The 21591-nt window shown below is 42.6% G+C and overlaps 1 protein-coding gene and 1 long non-coding RNA gene across 3 annotated transcripts in view; one reads left to right on the top strand and one right to left on the bottom strand.

The window, feature by feature from the left end:
• Positions 1 to 21591, bottom strand: part of COLEC12 (collectin subfamily member 12) — a 194998-nt gene that overhangs the window by 56266 nt on the left and 117141 nt on the right. The window lies entirely within an intron of this gene.
• Positions 1 to 21591, top strand: part of LOC109248566 (uncharacterized) — a 35092-nt gene that overhangs the window by 10107 nt on the left and 3394 nt on the right. The window contains exon 2 of the long non-coding RNA XR_002072118.2: positions 12476 to 13200. This is a non-coding gene — a long non-coding RNA (uncharacterized LOC109248566). The remainder of the gene's footprint in view (positions 1 to 12475; positions 13201 to 21591) is intronic.

Below are 21591 nucleotides of genomic sequence, written 5' to 3'. Positions count from 1 at the left end.
AACCCTGCCCACCTCCTTATGCTTCTTTCTTGTTACATCCCATTTATTCATTTATTCAAGAAATAAATATGGAGCACCAACTATGTACCAGGCACTGGGTATAATGGTCAACAAAACAGACAACAAATCTTGGCTCTTATGGAACTTACACACCAGTAGGAAGATACAGTAAGGTGTCGGAAGGTGATAAACACTACGGAGAAAAATCAAGCCAGGAATGGGCAAAGGGCTTGTGGGAGAGGAGATGGATGGCAATTTAAATAGCGTGGTCAGAGAAGGCTTCAGAGAGTAACACTGAAGCAAAAGCTTGGGGGAATGTGGGAAAGAGCACCAGGGTACCTGTGTGGAGCTCACACTGCACTCCCCAAACATTCCCCAAACATGTGCTCATTCCTTCTCCAGGTCTTGAGATCTGTCCTCCTTCTCCCTGCAAAACGTTTCCTCTCCATCAAACGACTTCTTTTGAAACTTTACTCACACATTTGTGAATCCTTTCGTAAAATTAGCCCCACCCCATGCCCAGCTGGGCCTGAACCCCTTTAGTACCTGTGTGATTTACAGTGTATAAATCTATACTCATTTGAGTTTTTGAATCTATACTCATATGTATGTCTACCACCTCTTGTAGGTGTGGGAATTTTATTTCTCTGCATGATTGCTTTTGGATATCTCTAAACAAACCAGTTATTTCTCTCTAGAACCCTACACATCAAGCCGTTTAACAAAGTGAGAAAAGCAGTCTCTGTCACTCCCTCAGTGAAGGTCTCTCACACAAACCGGAAGTGGCCACTTCCCTCAGCTCTCAGGTGCTGGGATTTCACAACCTTTTCTCCCATCTTGCCTTCTACCTGATGAGTGACATGCTGATCTCACTTGCGGGCCAGGATGTATGCAGCCATCCTGGGAGAGGCATTCAGCTCAGAGGCCTGACAGTCAAAATGCAGACATTCATAACAACACTGCCTGGAACAATCAGGAGCCCACAGCCTGAAAGGAAGAGTTTTCTTTTTCACCACGGGAGGTGGGGAGTGCAGTGGGGTTTACTGACCAAAGAAACTCAAGGCATTCTTTAGACCCCAGCCCAGCCTGAAATGAATCCCAAGATCTAATGTGGGGCATGCAGCAGCATTTCTATGTTTTTTGTCCCTCAGTACTCACAAAACTAAATCCTGTAGGGCAAAGATGAGAAAAGCGAACCCGCATTCCAACATCTGCCTTGAGTGTTGTTGCTTTATTTTTTTTAAAGATTTATTTATTTAAAAGTTTATTTATTTTTAAGACAGAGAGTGTTCTCACACAAGTGGGGGAGGAACAGAGAGAGAGAGGGAGACAGAGAATCCTAAGCAGGCTCCGCAATGTGAGTGCAGAGCCCGACATGGGGCTTGAACCCAGGAACCGTGAGATCATGACCTGAGCTGAAATCAAGAGGTGGACCCTTAACTGAGCCACCCAAGTGCCCCAGAGTGCTTTTGCTTTAAAAAGTGTTATTTGGGGGGCAGCAGAGGAGCTAATATCATGATGATGGGAACCCTGCTGAGCCAAGGGGGAGTGAGTCTCAGCTAATGATAGTGTATTTGCTGTTTATCACTGAAACAGTGTTGGGACATGTGGAAATTATGCTGTGGAGCAGGTGCTGGCATAAAAAAGAGACTAATCCACTCTCTCTCACATACCTACTTGATTTTTTCAAACCAACAGAACTAGTGTTTTGATGGGAAAAAAGGGGCCTTGATGTAAATGAAAATATCAATCAGCCTGACAGACATTCCTCATTCCTTTATGAATATGTGTTTTTTACTTTCTTCAAGTGAACACTGTAGTTGAGGACACTTAAATTAAGGGAAAAGTGAGCCAAGACAGAGCAACAAATTTTACTGTTGGTGTTTTAAAGTAATTATCTACTCTGCATTGAATGTAGCCCCAGTTCTGAACCTTGATGAGAAAGGAGTCAATCAACTTGAAATGACCCAAATGAGGAAGAGTTGGCAAATAAATAATGAGGGAAATGGGGGGGGGGGGGGAATCTATTTTACAGACTATGGCCCAGCGGTGAGAAGAATGAGGTCCCCAGATTCGGTGAAGAGCATCCCATTCACCAGCTTGTTATTCTTACTTGTTATTAAGGGCAGACAAAGGACAGAGAGAGGAAGAAATGTTTCCACGGGGCAGGCAGCTATGGTTGTAGAGGTCAAAAGAACATAAAAATGGAAACCCACTACACAAGAGAGTCAGAAGGCATGCAATGAATTATAATTGAACATAAAATAAATGGGAAGATGTATGCTTATTAAATTTTCCATGACTTTGTAAAGAGTTCGCAGAGTTAAATTTAGGAAATTATCTAAAACTGAAATAACTACATAAAAAAAAATGGATAAGTGCACACACTTGTATACATATGCACACGCACACAAAGTGATTTTCTTGACAGTAGAAATGTTTTAAAAATGGATCTCTAAGTCAAAATCCAAATTCACAATTTCCCATAGATTCCTCAGGTGTGTGCCTGAGCCAGCTGACACTGACTGGTGAGAACCAAGTATTTGTATCTCTTCACAACTCTACATTCAGTGACTTTACATTGGCAGCTTGGAACTGGTCACACTGGGAGTATTTACACCAAAAAAATCAGCAAATGCTACAAATCAGGGCTTTTGTCCCCTGGAAAGCTGGTTGTTAAACATCTGCCAGCACACTACTCAGCCTGGTTCAACTGACCCATCACATTTAAACAAATCAAACTGCTCTGTCCATCTGGAGTAATCACTTGAGAAGTTCGGGATCGTTGGACAGAGTGAAGATAACACTGGACCTTTGTTTCTTCTCTCCCCCTGCAGGTTATAGAGATCAGATGGGTATTCTTATTAGTGATATTTGTGCACATGAGATGTTTTGAATTCAAAATTTCCAGGGATACTTAATACATTTCAAATTCATAATCTCTATGGGGTACAATAATCTTCAATTCCTAGTGAAACTGACAATGTTTAGGATTCAATTCCCACATGTCTTTTAACTTCCTACCATGGATAGAAGTTTGACTTAATTCTGACCAACCAGTCTGAAAGTGAATTTTCCTCTCGCTTCGGAGATGATGTACAGAAGGGCTGGCCTAGTCTGTCACCTACATGAAGTTAGTGCAGCAAAGTTAAGAGGTGGAGCATAGATGAATCAGTCTAAGGACAGAGAGTTGTGGAGGGCACATCAAATGACAAGCCTCAGGCTGGAAGACATTCTCTTTGCCTCCTAAAATTCTGAAGGAATTAAAACACCATCTGCTAGGCCAAATAATAATAATAATAATAATAATAATAATAAATTTTAAAAATTAAAAATGTCCAAGAGTCCAAAGGAGCATAAGATCTTTATACATTCATGAGATGCACAAATATCTGTGACAGCATCCATCAGACCCAGAGACAGACAGAAACAGGAAAACATCAGAAATACACCAGCTGAGCTGCAAATAGTGGAGGCAGAATACCTTTTGAACTTGACCTCTTGTAGCAGAAAATTGCAAAATTTGGCCAGGGCTACCTTAGCTCTGGTTCATTATTCAATGGAGATCAGAGATGCAGACAGTATACACACAATTTCACCAATATGAACTTCTTAGGGTCAAATCACTTAATTCTATTCCATGCTCCACAAAATGCATTTTATTGCCCAAATGGCCAAACAGCTTTTAATTACATCAGTAAACTGGTTAAACAGATGGAAAGAAGAGGTTTAGGACAAGTTCTTAACAATGCTGTCTAACCCTCACCTAAGTCAGGGTTTTCTCCACTATGCCAGTGAATGTGGAATTTGAAATTTGTATCAGAATCACCCACTAGTGAGTCATTCATGTATTTCATTTCTAATTTGTAGCACATATTTATTTACATTAATTCCTAGTAAGCTAGATATAGTTTGGAATATAGTGTGAGTTTATTGCTTATTATTCTTTAAAATATCCTCTGGTCCCTTCCAGTAAAGAAGTACTTGTCTTGAGTGGTCACTGCACAGTGGGATGCGAGGGACAGGCCTGGCTTGGCTCAGCAGACCAAGGACACACACCCCTTCTGAAACAGGGCCTGGGGCACCTGGGTGGCTCAGTTGGTTAAATGCCCGACTCTTGATTTTTGGTTCAGGTACTGATCTCACAGTTTGTGGGTCTGAGTTTCACACTGGGCTCTGTGCTGACAGTGTGGAGCCTGCTTGGGGATTCTTTGCCCACTGCCCCCCTGCCCCCATCTCTAAACAAACAAACAAACAAACAAACAAACAAACAAACTTAAAAACAACAACAACAAACCAGGGCCTAAGCAGGGATCTTCCTTCCTGGAGCGGCAAGACTTCCCCATGAAGTCTTGGAAGTGTTGGAAAAGCTCTCATCCTATTGCTAACAGTCCGGCAGTGTGATCCTACAATCAAAAGACAGTGCTATTTCATTACTTTCACGTCACGGATGGCCCTGAAGAGGAACTGAACAAGGATTCAGTGATTCACAGAATATCCATTCCTAAATGAGGAATAGAATAAAGTCTGGACTTAATAACTCCACTAATATGTGATGTTCCCTCCTGCCAGAAAGCAGTTGTGTTGTAGCAGTAAAGCTAGTAAAGACAACCAACCACCTGTAAATACAGTCTACTGGTTGCCTTGAAACAATCTGTCACTTTATATAGCACTTAGGGGAAACAACACCTAATAAACAACACCTAGTAAAGCACAGGAACATATACTACAGTAAAAGGAAAAATCCCACTTACAACTGTGGTTATGACAGTCCTTATAAAATTAGAAGCATTAATTTACTAGGGTATACAGAGCCCCCAATGACTATGTGATTGTAGATTTACTCAATTGTATCTATGGGACTAGCGTGTAGAAGTAAATCTTCTTGGCTTTGAGCTGGGTGGGAAGATCTGTCGGTTTCCATCTACTCTTGCTTACTTCCCAGGCACACAAAACAAGTGGGCACAAATCACCTAATGGAAATGTTTGTTCAAGCGGGGCTGGGAGAGTCAGGGGCTCAGGGAGCACTCCTCTCAAGGGCTTCAGCTGTACAGGCTTAGGGTAGGAAGGAAAGGATCTCAGAATAGGAGACAGAAATAACCAAAAAAAAGTTCTTTAGAAGAAGAGCAAAGATTTGTGAGTATCTAGAAATAACAGAAGAAAGGGGAGAGCTGTAGCAACAGAGAAATGAAAATAAGCAACAAAAGGCCTTGAAAGACACTATAAGGAAGGTTGATATCACTGAGTCATTTGTGTCTCAACAAGCGGGGAAATCCTGAGGTGGAATGTCTGTGCTCCATGCACTGGAACATAGAGATGATATAGATTATTTCTGTTAGTAATGAAGAGTGGGTTCTAGAAAGTAAAGAGAAAACAAACTAGAGCATGATACAAGTATCTGCACAAGTCATAGAAAATTACTTGGACATCTAGGGCATAATCAAGTAAGTCTGTTAGGTAAAGAAATGAGTACCAATGGAGCTCCTGCTGTTAAAATGCAGTGATTCTTAAGTTCCCAAATGGCCAATACTAAGGTTTTATAGCTGCACACCTGGTCCTCAGAGTAGGGTGAGATTTTGGCTTCCACTCAACCCTCACCACCCCTCCCACCACGGACATCATGGACAGGTGCTCTTGTGTGGCCCCCACTGGGACCCAAACACCGTGGCTCAGCACATATGTCGGGTGCTCCCTACTTGGGGTGCTATGTCTAGACAATGAAAGCATTCTTTTTTAGTAGACCCATTTCAGAGTTCTTCCTCAACCTCAATTATTTTTCCTCTACCCACCCTCATGAAACAGGTAATCAACTGAAGAGACCAAAGTGACTCTATTTTTACTGCACTATCTCATTTCTAGTAAGTCAAGTACTACAGTTCTGAAGTCTCTGAGCCGCAGCTGGGAGCAAACTAGTCCAACCCTTAAGATGGTGCAGAAGTGGGAGCAAAATAATTTCCCAGCTCTATCATCTTGTAGGATATACCTATAAGTGTTATTTACTGACACTGGGCAGCACTTTTGGCAAAGCACTTTCTGACAAGTGGACATGTAACGTGACACAGGAAGCGTATTGATACCTCCCAAATAGGGGATCCAGTTTTTGGTCTGATCTTCCAGCAGAAAAAAGGTTCCGGCCAAAGAGGTTAAACCTCCTCCCATCTTTCCAGGAAACAGAGATTACAGCTTTGTAGCAAAAGATAATGAATCTTTTCGAGAGACTGGTATTGTTAAATTAATTAAATCAGGAGGCCATTAGACTGAGGTGGCTCTCATGCCCTGGCAGCCTACATAAGCCAACCAAAGCCTAAGTCTGTAAATGCCTTAAGGTTACAAAATCCCAATCCAAGAATAGCCAATCACAAACAGCCAACTAGGCCTAAGCATTAGTCAATCAAATATTTTCCTTTCCTTGCTTCCGCACCTTCTCTTTAACTCTTTCCCTTGGCTCCTAACCACTTTTGGTTTGCTGCCCCAATTTGAACAGATGTTTGCTTAAACTCTTAAAATTCTTAACATGCCTCACTTTATCTTCTGACAGTATTTTCAAGTTAGAGAGGAACAGAGACTAGGGCTCCCTGTGGCCAGGACAAAACTGAAATGTTGCTCGTGTTGGTGGACAGAAACACAGACTGAACCGGTAGCAAATGTTTTCATAGTTTTCCTTTTTAAAATTCTCATCTCAATAAAAAATGTGAAATTTCTATGCAATTGAAGAACAAAATAAACAGGCTTCTGTTTCATAATGTGTATCATGGATCTTCTCCAGTTATCAAATACAAGCTTAATCATATTTGACCATGTTTCTGATGGTCCTAGTTTTTCCCCTCCACAGAAAAAAATAGGAAGGCTTATGGATGTTCCTGACCCTGACGTGAGAAGCAGACATCTCTTTAGTCAGTGAGACTAAACAGTGGGGGAAGAGCAGGGTGGACCTATGGAAGCAGATTCAGACAGGACCAGAACTATTTCCTTAGCCACAATGATGAAGGGTTTTTACCAGTTCCTTTAGTGAGGAGGAGCTGGAACCTGATATCAAAACCCACTGTATGTCCTTTATAGTTTATTGTATATAATTATGTACCATAAACTGTGCAGGGTTTGCATTCCAGGGCGTGGGATCAGTCATTCTCAACAAATCCTTTTGTTGACTTCTCTAAGTCCCAGCTAAGAACCCCTTGAGGGCTTCTCTGCACTGGGCCCCATGGACTAATGTGCCCAGGGGAAGGAGCAACCCACCAAATTCCGCCTGGTGTGCTTCGGGTACATCTGCAGATGAGCGGCAACCAATAGATATGCCAGGTGCATAGCCTGCCTCCAGTACAGGAACACGTTAGGATGTGCCAGCACAACTTTAGGAACGTCTGTTTCTATCACTGCACTGCTGCGAAGTCACTATGCTTCCCTATTAAATTTTCCTCTCTTTTCCCCTTTGCAGCTTGGATCTCATGTTGTGTGTGAGCTCTGTTCCACTAAGGACCCAAGGGGATGCGGGTGCTTCCAAATACCTAAGGCCTAGGTTGTTGTTTTAAACCATTTGGCTCATGTGCATGTCTGTAAAGCATTGCTAAAGTTGGAGGTGTCTCAAAGGCAATGAGGAGCATATGAGAATAAGTGATCTAATACAGCGGGTGAATTCCTAGCAGTTTAGTCACTGAGCATGGAGGCAAAACAGACCTTGTGTGATAACACACCTTGATGTCCTCAAAAATACATTCCATGCCTTCCTAGAGACCATGATTTATCTTTCCATCTTAGAAATCCTACAAGTAATATTTGTTAAATAGAAATTTTACAGATTCTTAATATTAGGAAACTAAAAGATCCCTTTAAGCCCCTTTTTGAAATGTTGCCACATTCAAGGAACAAGCAACATGAAAGTTATGACCTCTCCCCAGAAAAATGTACCTGGATGTACACTGGACATTATTTCAGGAGATCTCTGGGCTCTAGAAGCTCGCCATACCTAAGGCTCAGAGTTTGTGATGCCTGGCCCCTCACAGGAATATAAGGATATCATAATCTTTTCCCAAAGGAATTTATAGGTGCTAGTGAGTTCTCTGTCTGCCACACTGCAGGGGGCAAGTCCACTGACAAACATGTCTTTCCACATCCTTGGTCTCCACTGGTTCTCTTGGTTGCCCAGCCAAAGCAGTATTTATCTGTGAGTCCCCGGTCCCAATAACTAATGCAAACGCAGCAACGCATTATGAATCACAAGTATAGACCACATTAGCAGTATCATCGAGACAATCCAGTGCAGAGAGGCAGCAAAGGACAGAATCATCCAGAAGGGAGGCTGGACCCAGATAGAGGGGAAGTTGGGGAAAGCTCATCTGCTGTCAAAATCAACAAGTACAATGTTGACAGTGGAGGCCCAGATGTCCTGTTAAGAAATTTCCTACTTAAACAGTCTCAAAAAGTTGGCAACTGTCCTTGTGGGAACCAACAGCAGGGCAGCAGCTGTAGTGAATGAATCAGAAGTGTCCTTTCTACACATCTGGCTGCTTCTTCAGCATGCCCCTCCTCTGCTCAAGTTCTTCTGGTAGCTTCTCATCTCACAGAGACAAAGAGCTAAGGCCCGCAAAGCCCTACACAGTCCGTGCCCCAACCCTGACCTCTCTGACCTCATCTGCTCTTTCTACTCCAGCCACACTGGTCTCCTTGCTGCACCTTGGATACACTAGACATGTTTCTACAGGGCCTTTGCATTTGTCTTTTCCTCTACCCAGACTCTCTCTCTCTGGGATATCCTCATGGCTCCGTCTCTCCCTTAAAGTCTTTACTCAAATATCATCTTGTCAGAGAGGCTTTCCCTGATCATTCTTTTGAGAAATAACAACACTACCCATCCCTCACCATTCCCCATTCCTGTTTTATCTTTCTCCATAGCACTAAGCACCATTTAACATGCTACTTATTTTACTTATCTTTTGTCTTTCCTCAAAAAGAATGTAGGTTTCATGCAGGCAGAGATTTTTGTCAGTCACTTGCAACTCACTAGTATATCCCCAAGGGCTAGAATATGGCTAGTCTGGTGCCTACCCCACGGGGTTGTTGAGAAGATTAAATGGGTCATGTCAAACCTAACAGCACAGAGCATATAACAAGAATTATGTAAATGTTGGCTATTATTTGAATTTTGTTTTATTTTATTATTTTTAAAAAATGTTTATTTTTGAGAGAGACAGTGTGAGCAGGGGAGGGGGGGAGAGAGGGAGACACAGAATCCGAAGCAGGCTCCAGGCTCGAACACGCGAACCACAAGATCATGACCCAAGTCAAAGTTGGACGCTCAACTGACTGAGCCACCCAGGCGCCCCATTTTGAATTTTGTTTTAAACTTCATGACAACCTAATGAGTAATTACTACTATGCCATTTTACATATTAGAAGACTAAAGCTCAGAGTAACTCACTTTAGGTGACATATTAGCAATTGGCAGAACCAGGATTCAAACCCAGATCTGACTCTAAGTTCTATGCGCTCATTCCCCTCACTCTGCTTTGTAATTCCCAGCACAGAAGAGAGGCAGCAATCCATTCATTCTGGAACAAGCCCACAAAGCCTGAGAAGGCTCCAGCCCAAGGGAGTGGGGGGCAGGGAATAAAGTTTCTCGAATCCAGAGACCTTTGTATCGCGTGAATCTGAACTGGCGTGTGGCATTCTGTTTACTTCCTAACTTCACCGAAAAATGTAGAAGAGCCTGCCAATTAAAAAATGTTTTCATGACCCCAGAAAATCCATGTATTGGAGACATTTACTTTAAACAGTCATTCTACCATAACAGGAAAAAGAGGTAGAGTAGAGGAGTTTATTATAACAGCTGCTTTCATACCCAAAACAAGGTTTGGCTGTTTTTGGCAGGTTGTACCGTCCTAATGTTGGCAAGAAGCTGATGGACTGCGTGAGTTTCCTTTCAAAAGATCATTTTGCTTCCTTAGAGAAACCCATGACTGGACTATCTAGTGTGAATTGCAGATGTTTGTTCCTCCTTTGCTCCTCTGTCCTCCTGGGGCTTCCACCCTGCCCAGGCCTAACCAGGTCATGAGCTTGTAGAGCAGAAAGAGCGTAGGCTTTGGATTCACAAAGATCATGGTTAGAATCCACCGTTTCTTTTATTAGCTGTGCAGCATTCTGAGACTCAGGGTCCTCGTCCACAGGGCTATGTGAGGAGTAAGGAAGGCAGACGTCACTCCTAGCATGTTACCAGGCACCGCCAGCAGCTATTATTATAATATAGTTTTTATGATGATTTTTAGGTGGCTAGAGGCTTGAGTCCCAATTTCCTCTGAGGGTTCGTTTGAGACATTCCACTTTGCAAAACGCACATAGCAGAGGATGTAAAATGCAAATCCTCTCCTGGGGGCTTTTTAAAGAGTGACTTACCTGCACACCCCACCCCTTCAAACCTACAAGGTAGGCAAGAAATGACAGAAGGATAGATGTCAGAATCTCCCTGCAAATGTCGTTACTCTTGGGCTCCAAAAGGAGAGAAAAGGGAAGAGATAGAAGGGGACCTGATGATGGCCTGGAGGCTAGGGCTTCACTGGGTTTTAAACTGGAAATCCTACAGGAAGCAAAAGGCTCCTGGTTCCTAGAACTGGGGCTGTGCTGGGCTGCGCCTCCTGTGACACACCAAGTACACAGCGGCTGAAACCATTTCAATGCTAATGATTTCCAGATGGCGGGAGAACAACCAGCACATGATGCACTCAGCACAAGTGAGCCCAAGGGATCTGATGCCCATCAGCAGGGCTGGTGGCCCACACTCATAAAGAACCTATATGAACTAGAAATGGACCCCCAGCAAACTTGGATCCCCTGGCTGGACTGTACTATTCCAGTACTGGATCAGTCAGCACAGAAGTCACCTCCCTCCCTCCTCCAGCAATGCTTGCTCCCCAGCATCCAAGTCTGAGGCTCACAGACAACACAGGTCTTGTTGCACAAAGGAAATGAGCTTCCTAAAGCATTTGGGAGATGTGTGCTGGGCTGGGTTTTTGGACCCATGCTATAGTGGAGGGAATCCTTGGCCACTGCTGGCAGCTTTGAAGACCTATTTTTGACTTCAAAAGCCTTTAATCATCTGTCTATTCAGAGCCTGAACTTGGAGCATTTGCCTTTCAAAGAAAGATAGGGAAGCCAATGAGCAGCACGCGGAAAGAAGATTCAAGGAGCACCCTTAATTGGGCACCTTTAAGCCCTACTCTTGGGCTCTAGCCTGGCAAAAAGTGGGGTTGGGGGGGGGGGCTACATCCTTCCCCGCTGAGAGGACTGAGGTTTAATTCAGACATTAAAACATCCCATATCCCAAATACCAGTTCAACCAAAAGGAAAATATGTGATTGTGCACGTCAGCCCCAACCCCATATCTAGGGGTGATTGTCCAAATATTTAATAAATGCTTTGGCATGGGCACTGATCAATCAGACGGAATATACCATGGTGCTCCCCTGCTGAGCATCAGCCCTACCTATATCCTGACAGAGATGTTTTAAAAATACCACGGCAATTACTTGTGGGTGGAATATCCCAGAGCAGCCAACACACTTTCCACTGTTGACATGCAGCTCTCACTGCCTGAAACTTTGCCTGGAGGGCGCCCTGCTCCATGGTCACCTGGCCACACAGAGCTCAATGGTACATCAGAAGATGGACTGCGTGCCCCAGTTGTGAATTAAAAACAAGAACTGTTATAAAAGTAGACGATGAATGGCTATTTTAAGTTGCTCCACTGTTTTGGGAAAGGAGCTGTGAGGACAGGTGCCAGGGCTTGGAGAAAATTCTTCCATTCCTGTCAAATTGCGTAAAAACCCCAAGTGTATTGCTTTGTGAATGAAAAAACTCAGATGTGATTGCCACAGGTCCTTCAGCAGGCAGACCCACATCAAGTCCCGAAGGGGATGGCTAGGGAGGGAGAAAGAAAGAAGCAAACAGCACCCAGTGCCCAGCCTCCAGAAACTTACAATCGAAGTCTTTGCAATTACTGTCATAGTTGTAGATAACTAGGCTCCTTCCATGCAGCAGTCTGTCACTACTCAGCAGGGAAAGACTGTAAGTGCTAAAGGAGATACAGAACCACAGTTTGTTTTGTCTTATTTATTTATTTACTTATTTTGAGAGACAGAGTAGGGGGGGTGCAGAGAGAGAGGGAGGAAGGGAGGGAGGGAGACAGATCCCAAGCAGGCCCCATACTATCAGCACAGAGCCCAATGTGAGGCTCGAACTCACAAACTATAATGATCAGGACCTGAGCCAAAATTAAGAGTCAGATGACTCAGGTGCCCCTGTTTTGTCCTTTCAGGACTCTTCTGACACAGTGTTTTTCTTCCCAATCTATTTTCCCTTCTCCTTCTCACTCCTAGTAGATCGCTACCTTCTCCATTCTCACCTTTCTTTTCCTTCTTTCCCTAGAGCCAGTTCTCCATGGCAGTCTCTTTGATTCTTAGCAGCTCTATTTCTTTCTTTCCAACAGTGCCCTCAAGAACCTTACATCTGGACCACCAGAAAGAACCCCGAGTGCTTGTGACTGAGGATGGAGTGGGGCAAGGTAGAAATGTGAAGGATGGTTTCCAACAACATGCCCCCACCAGCCCAGGATTCCTTCTGGTAGGCCAGAGCTGGATGGACTGTTCACTCTTTTATCACAAACTAGATCTTCACTAGGAGAAAAAGTTAGAACAGGTCACTTACTCCCAGCCCAGGTCCATGCAGCCTAAAAATTCTGTTAAAGCAAAAAAGGAAAATTGGAGGATAAAAGGAAGAAATAAAAGGAATAAAGAGCAGGAGAGAGAGACTCAATTTCAGAGTGATCACACTGGATACAGGTCAAGGTTCAAAATACTAAAACTGTTTTTAATGTTCCACTAAGTAGCAGCCTCTCAGTGCCTCTGACAAGTGATTTAAGACAAGTGGTCTGCTCCCAAGGGGGCTCATGAATCTCCATGCATGACGGTTAGATCGAGAGAGTCTGGAGTCACACAGTTGGAAAGGTGGCAATGCAAAGGTCAGAAATACAAGGGAGGAGTCCATCCATCAACCCTGACAGGCGGGCATGCCCAGGACGGCAGAAGGGACAGGAGCCATCTGGTAGCTTTGCTTGCAAGACCAGATTAAGAAAGCACTAGCCCAGAAACCACAAAGGAGAAGATGGAGCTGTATTTCCGGAGGAAAAAGCAAAGACTTCTACCCAAAGCTGAGGTAAGAGCTTTATTTTATTATTTTTTTTTCCAGTGATGAAGAAAGAATTCTACTTCCCTCTGATTTGAATTATTTTTAGCATACATGCCTCAGCTTTGATGCCCAACACGTCTGGCCATGTCTCTCTTCCCCTGCCTGAAATTTTTCAGTAGCTTCCCACTGCCTACAGCGTAAAACGTAAACTCCACCGCATGGCACCAAAGGCCATCACGAAGAGACCTCTGCCTAACACTTCTTGTCTTCTTCCCGCATTCTCAGCTCAGACTTCAGAGGACTTGCACCTTCCAGAACACATTACACTGTCTCATGATTTTCCCTCTGCTTCGAACACTTTCTCCTGCTTGCTTGCCTTCCTGCCCAAATTTTACTCATCCGCTATAACCCATCTAAAACTCCAGCTCTTCTGTGAATCCTGACTTCTAAGGCGTTCCCTCTCCTGGATGCCCACAGAACTTGAATGTGTTTCCATTCTACTAATTATCTTTTACCGTAATAGAGACTAGAGCTGTATCTTTCCATCTTTTTGCAACCAGTGGGCACACAGGCAGTGCCCCAAACATATTCAGAATATTCAGATATCATTTGTTTGAATTCTACATGTATACATATTTAATTACACACACACACACACACACACACACACACACACACACACACACACTGTCATCACCTCCGGCATCTCTAGGATTGTGGGTTCTAGTTAGGACACTGGTTAGAAGTTTTTGACCAGGGCCCCAAGGTTGGGACAGATGTGATGTGATGAACAGAGTGAGTGGTCTATCAGAAATCAAGTTTGAAACCTGGAAATGAATGGCTTCAAATGCTTAGAAGTATTACCTATCCACAGTCCTTAGCCTTCAACTCAGAGTATAAATGTTTGCACGTGGGGGGTAGGGAGGTTGTAAATCAAAGTGAGTGAGAGCAGACAGAGGGGGTACAGGGTCTTGTGCAGAGTCTCACTCCTGGTCCCCCCCTTCCAGCCTCCTGGGCAAACGGCCCCTGGCTACTGGCTCTATATAAAGAGTCATTTATTATTTCCATCCATTTTAACTAGCCTTTTCCCAAGAACCACAGAATGTCAAAGATGCTGAGGTAAGCACTTGAGACTTTTGTAAATGTCAAAGGCAGTGGAGCCAGACTCCGAGAAAGTCAGGTAAGTGCAGGAAGGGACCCCTTGCATTCCAAAGCATGTGCAGAAAAGTGTAGAAAAGTACAGAAGTGGGTATTTATGTACAAAGGAATTTTTGAAATAGTTCATTGTACAGAGATATAATTCTGCTCCAAAACCTCAATTTTCAAGAAGTCTGGCATGAAACTGACAGGAGAAGAAAGGGGTATCTAAATCTGGAATATTCTGCACTTCTGAAACTGGGTGTAGTTGGTAGTTTGTAGATGTGCTCACCTCTCATCAGGAAAGAAACTGCTGGATTTACAAATGTCAAGAACTCATTATTTGGGCACGTTAAACAAGCATACCAGGTCTGTGATCTTCTAGAGATCTAAAAACTGCTACTGCCACCACAGGGGAGACAGGAGCTTTACTAAGAATTAGGAATACACTGCTATAATAATCCATAATATATTCATGGTGGAGTTGGAATAGTATTTTCACTATACATACCAGGTACACAGTGGGTTAAACAGGCATTGCAGATGATCAGAAGGTAAAACATTACTTCTAGAGAGAAATGTATCTTTAAATGATCAAACAGCTGCCTTACAAATTATTTTGCCTGTTCCAAGTTAGGAACTACCTGTATAAATCATTCAGACACACTGATGAAAAAAAAAAATCCCCTCTTCTACTTTTCATGCAGAGTCAAGAATATAGGATCAATTAGTTTCACAAGTGTGTAGTCTGACTTACTACTTTATACAGCAAGTTGCTCCAAGGAAGGTAGAGTATCTCCTAAGTGTTCTGCATTTCATCACAGTGGAGCAGGTTTTTGTAACCTAGCAAATGTACGCCATGCAGAAATAGGACCCAGAAAGACTGACAGCCTGGAATTCTGGAGTGAACCCAATATAATGAAATTCAATACAGATGAAGTGCCTCCCTTACCTTAGCAGTATGGTGGGGTGGAAAGGGCATGACACACATTTCCCTCCTGACACTCCACTTATTAGCACTCTGCCCCTCTGAGCACTAGCTTTCTTCTCTGTAATGTGGGCATAATTACATGCACATCACAAAATTATTGTACAGATTAAGTGAAATCATGCATTTACAATGAATATGGAAAATGTGGTACATATTGGGCCAATGCATCATAGTTACCTCTTCTTTCCTTGTAAAATGTAATTCCCTTTTGGGGGTGTCTGCCTGAAGACAGAGAACACACTTTATGGTCTGTGCCTCCACGCAGTACGTTTTACAAGACAGTCCCCACATAAGAAGTCTGTGGTTTTCTAGTATTCCCTGTGGGAAAGTCCAGCTAATTCTAGAGTCCAGGATTGGGAAGCTCATTGCTGTGGTACACCTAAGCCACATCTTCCTACCTAGCCTTTATCAGTATTAAAGGTGAATTTTTTAATTAATAAAAAAAAGCATCTGCCTAAATATAAGATGGGGTAATGGCTTAGTAGTAGCATGAGGGAAAAAAGACTAGAAGTTTAGGTGAGTAGCAAATTCAATATAAGTTAGGGATCTGGTGTAGCTAATGTGTAATATGTAGTGTGATAGAGGTATGGAGGGGAGTGATACCTCAGGAGGGAGACTGTATGTCCCCATATCCCAACTCCCAAAATGCCTTGTCATAACATCCCATAGCAAAACAAAATACCTGCCAGAAACATGATAAAATGTGGAACATGAAAACATGAGCTTACCTAGCTCAGCCGTGAAACTTAAGTTATGATTATATTGATTTTGTATTAATGCAACATAATTCAAGATTAAAACCTAAAAACCAAGTAACCTTAGTTCCATCTTAAGGAGAAACCTACCAATTCAACAACAGGTTATAGCTTCTCCTCCACGCTAACCACCCTCCCCATCCCTTTTCCACACTCAGCCCATGCACCCAGGAATGCCTTTGATCAGTAAAGACTCTACAGTAGTGGTTCTCAGCCTCAGTTGCATGATATACCCCAGAAGTCTGTACAAATCTTGAACCCAGGTCAGTAAAGTCCAGGTGATTCCAATGCACAGTCACGGTCAAGAACCACTGCTCTAGAATGCTGGTCCCACTTGAACCCAGAGGATGGTACCAGTTCTGGTCCACAAACTTGAGGAAGATTGGAGAGAGTTGGGAGCCTGTTCAAATGAGAATGACCAGGATAGCGACAGAAGGACAACTGGCAAGGGACATGGAGATGAGGAGAATATACTCAGGGGGTGTATAATCGATACTTAACATATGTGGAGTCGATACTACCCAAAGCAATCTACATATTCAGTGCAATCCCTATCAAAATAACACCAGCATTATTCACAGAACTAGAACAAATAATCCTAAAATTTGTAGGGAACCAGAAAAGATCCCAAATAGCCAAAGCAATCTTGAAAAAGAAAACCAAAGCAGGAGGCATCATAATTCTGGACTTCAAGCTATACTACAAAGCTGTAATCATCAAGACAGTATGGTACTGGCACAAGAACAGACACTCAGATCAATGGAACAGAATAGAGAACCCAGAAATGGACCCACAAACATATGGTCAACTAATCTTTGACAAAGCAGGAAAGAATATCCATGGAATAAAGACAGTCTCTTCAGCAAGTAATGCTCGGAAAACTGGGCAGCGACATGCAAGAGAACGAACCTGGACCACCTTCTTACACCATGCACAAAAATAAACTCAAAATGGATGAAAGACCTAAATGTAAGACAGGAAGCCATCAAAATCCTCGAGGAGAAAGCAGGCAAAAACCTCTTTGATCTTAGCCGCAGCAGCTTCTTACTCAACACGTCTCAGGAGGCAAGGTAAACAAAAGCAAATATGAACTACTGGGACCTCATCAAAATAAAAAAGCTTCTGCACAGCAAAGGAAACAATCAGCAAAACTAAAAGGCAACCGACAGAATGGGAGAAGATATTTGCAAACGACATATCAGATAAAGCGTTAGGATCCAAAATCTATAAAGAACTTATCAAACTCAACACCCAAAAAACATAATCCAGTGAAGAAATGAGCAAAAGACATGAATATATCTTCTCCAAAGAAGACATCTAGATGGCCAACCGACACATGAAAAAATGCTCCACATCACTCATCATCAGGGAAATAACAAACTGAGATACCACCTCACACCTGTCAGAATGGCTAACATTAACAACTCAGGCAACAACAGATGTTGGCGAGGATGTGGAGAAAGAGCATCTCTTTCGCACTGCTTGTGGGAATGCAAGCTGGTGCAGCCACTCTGGAAAACGGTATGGAGGCTCTTCAAAAAACTAAAAATAGAACTACCCTACGACCCAGCAATTGCACTACTAGGTATTACTCCAAGGGATACAGGTGTGCTGTTTCGAAGGGACACATGCACCCTAATGTTTATAGCAGCACTATCGACAATAGCCAAAGTATGGAAAGACCCCAAACGTCCATCAATGGATGAATGGATAAAGAAGATGTGGTGTGTGTGTGTGTGTGTGTGTGTGTGTGTGTGTGTATATATATATATATATATATATATATATATATATATAATGGAGTATTACTCGGCAATCAAAAAGAATGAAATCTTGCCATTTGCAACTATGTGGATAGAACTGGAGGGTATTTTGCTAAGTGAAATTAGTCAGAGAAAGACAAATATCATATGACTTCACTCATAGAGGACTTTAAGAGACAAAACAGATGAACATAAGGGAAGGGAAACAAAAATAATATAAAAACAGGGAGGGGAACAAAACATAAGAGACTCATAAATATGGAGAACAAACAGAGGGTTACTGGAAGGGGTGAGGGAGGGGGGATGGGCTAAATGGGGAAGGGGCACTAAGGAATCTACTCCTGAAATCATTGTTGCACTATATGCTAATTTGGATATAAATTTAAAATAAAATAAAATAAAAAGTGTTATGTGAAAACAGAGATGGGTCAGTTATAAATGTATATTTCAAACTTCAGGAAAAATTAAAAAAAAATTTTTAATGAAAAAAAAAATAAATAAAAATAAAATACCTGGATCCCTGTCAAGTGTAGGAAAAAAATTGTTTTGTTCTCCCTGCATGACTATCAAAGGATGGAAACTAGAGGGAAATGATTTCAGTTCAACCTCAGGAAGAACTTTCTTAGAAGGAGAACTCTTCAAAGATGAAGAGGCCCTGAGGGAACTCACAACCCACAGCTGGATGTGAATGAGCGCAGACTGGTGTGAGGTCCCAGAGGCCAGAGATTCTATAATGGGAAATCAGGCATCAGATGGGGGATCAGACTGGACAGCTTTTCAGGTCTGGTGCAGCTCTGTGATTTCCGGGGCTTGATGCTAGTAATGGACTAAGTTATCAACTTTACATGATGAAGAAAAAAATTTCGTTTAACTCAGGAAAACAAATCCATTAATAACCCTTACCTAATGGGTAAACATGAGTGGGCTGGGATGTAGGAACAAACCCAAGAAGACTAAAATGCCCCAGAGCTCTTTCCACAATACCATACAGTTCATTAGAACAATTCAAAATACAGCAGTGAAAGGCAGCTACGCTGAATGCCCTCTCTGCAGCAGCTCTCCAGGAGCTATCTGATTTGAGAAGGCAGACACTCTGGAGGAGCTCCCTGCTGTTTATATGGCTGTCCAAGTTAATTATCCCTATATTTTCAGATGAAGTGAATGGTAATCTGTTTATCTAGGTCAAATGTTTGGAGCTGCCTCTGTCCCTTGATAGTCATACAAAAATACATAGTGTTATCCTTCTGGGCATTATAAGAAAAGATCAGGTTAAAAAAATAGCATCTACTTCTTTATAGGTTCAACACAGTAAGCCCTTATTTGTAAAGTACTCTAATTAAACCTAACTCTAAACAAGTAGTTTATAATGGGATTTTTTTAAAAAAGAAAAGAAATTTTGAATTCATGCCATACTGTTGTCCTGAGATTATGAATATGTTTCCCCATAGAGATAATGAAAAGCTGACTTCTGGTTTCTGCAACCATTCCTAAGAGTAGTCACTTCCACTGAACAAGGAAAAATGCATGGTACTACCATAGACAGCTAATAAGGTGCAGGTATTGATTACCAGAGCAAAGAGCGGTGTTGGACTGGAGGAAGAAACTTTATATGTAACAATGCATGTGGGGGAGGATGTGATTTAACATGCAAAACAAAATCTCTGGAAGGGTAGGTGTTTCCTAATGTCATCTACGATTAAGATGTACTTTAAGGTCATCTCATTTTGGATCAAGTCAGTCAGAGTGAACTGAGGATAGAGTTAGGGTGGGTATGCCCACCTGGGAGAAAGGATTAATAGGAAACCTACTGTGGGTGGGGATGGGAATAAGGACAGTCTTGGTTTGGTCCTGGAGGAATGGAACCTTTAGAGGACTACAGAATCACTGAGCAGCTAAAGTTACAAACTCCCATCCATCTATGTCCCTTTGAGCCACTTTTCTGTACTAACTAGATCCAACATGTCTAACGTTATTACATGCAAGGCATCTAACCAAACGTGAGCATACAGCAATGATGGGAAGACTAAGACATGCCTGCTGCCATCTTCGAGTCTCAGGAGGATAATGCTATTAAGACCTCCACACTCGGGGCGCCTGCGTGGCTCAGTCGGTTGAGCATCCGACTTCGGCTCAGGTCATGATCTCACAGTTCATGAGTTCAAGCCCCGCGTCAGGCTCTGTGCTGACAGCTCAGAGCCTGGAGCCTGCTTCGGATTCTGTGTCTGTCTCCCTCTCTCTGCCCCTTCCCTGCTCATGCTCTGTCTCTCTCTCTCAAAAATGAATAAAAGTTAAAAAAAATTAAAAAATAAAAGACCTCCACACTCAAAGTGCTATCTGTGCACCAGCAGCAATAGCATCACCTGGATGGAAGCTTCTCAGAAGCAGAACGTCAGGCCTCCCCCCAGACCTACTGAATCAATCCACATTTTAACAAGATCCTTAAGTGATTCCTTTGGCTCATTAAAGCTGGAGAAGCACTTTGGTAAGAGACCTTAGAATTTCTATCCTCCCATTTAAAAATTTAAAAAAAAGACTATTTTTAAGGCAGTTTTAGGTTTGCAGCAAAATTGAGGGGAAGGTACAGAGATTTCCCATGTACTTCCTGCCTACCCACTTGCACAGTCTCCCCCATTATCCACATCCCCCATCAGAGTGGCACATTTGTTATAGGTGACACACCTACATGGACACATCATGATCACCCAAAGTCCACAGTTCACATTAGAGTTCATTCCTGATGTTGCACATCTTGCGGGTTTAGATAAATGTATAATAATGTGTATTCACCATTACAGCATCACACACAGTAGATTCATTGCCCTAAAAAATTCTGTGCTCCATGTATTCATCCCTCCCTCCCCATTACGCCTGACAATCACTGACATTTTTACTGTCTCCATAGTTTTGCCTTTTCCAGAATGTCACACAGTTGGAATTATACAGTATGTAGCCTTTTCAGACTGGCTTCCTTCACTTAGTAATATGCATTTATGTCTCCTCCATGCATTGTCATGGCCTGATAGCTTCTTTATTTCTAATGCTAAATTATATTCCATAATCTGGATGCATTATGGTTTATCCATTCACCTACTGAAGGACATCTTGGTGGCTTACAAGTTTTGGCAATTATGAATAAAGCTGCTATAAACATCTGTGCACAGGTTTTTGTGTAGACATAAGTTTCCATCTCCTTTGAGTAAATGCCAAAGAGTATGATCGCTGGATTGTATGGTAAGAGTATGTTTAGTTTTACAAGAATAACCTTTCACTTCTTAGCTACAGAGCCGAGGCCCAGAGAAGTTAAACGACTTGCCCAAAGTCACACCATAAATTCATGGAAGCCAGGCCCAGAACACACATTTCTTGCTGCTTTATCTGGAAACATATGTTGTTATGGGAAAATAATGAATATCGAAGCCAGGGAGACCTGAATTTGGAAGCTCTGTGCCTCAGTTTCCTCACCTGTGGCCACTACGATGCTAATACTTGCCTAGTAGCATAATTGTGAAGATTTAGTGAAACACCTGAAAGAGCTCAAGGTCCACAAAAAATGTAACTTCCAAAAAGTTATTGTTCCTATTGGTACCTTCCAGGGGCACAGAACCTCTGAAAGGGGCCAGCTGCACTCCTCACTGAGGCTTCAGGGGCTCTCCACGTGGTGAGGAGTTTTGTTGGGCAAGAATGGAGAACTCTACTTCATCTGCTGAAGGGTGGGGTGCCACACTGCTGCCCATGTTCTTTAAGACTGCTGTCCAAGCTTTATATAGATCCC

This window comes from Panthera pardus, unplaced genomic scaffold (genome assembly GCF_024362965.1).
Source record: "Panthera pardus isolate Hobbes unplaced genomic scaffold, ASM2436296v1 HiC_scaffold_15, whole genome shotgun sequence".
Classification (NCBI taxonomy): Eukaryota; Metazoa; Chordata; class Mammalia; order Carnivora; family Felidae; genus Panthera; species Panthera pardus.
This window is presented reverse-complemented; position numbering and strand designations above follow the sequence as displayed.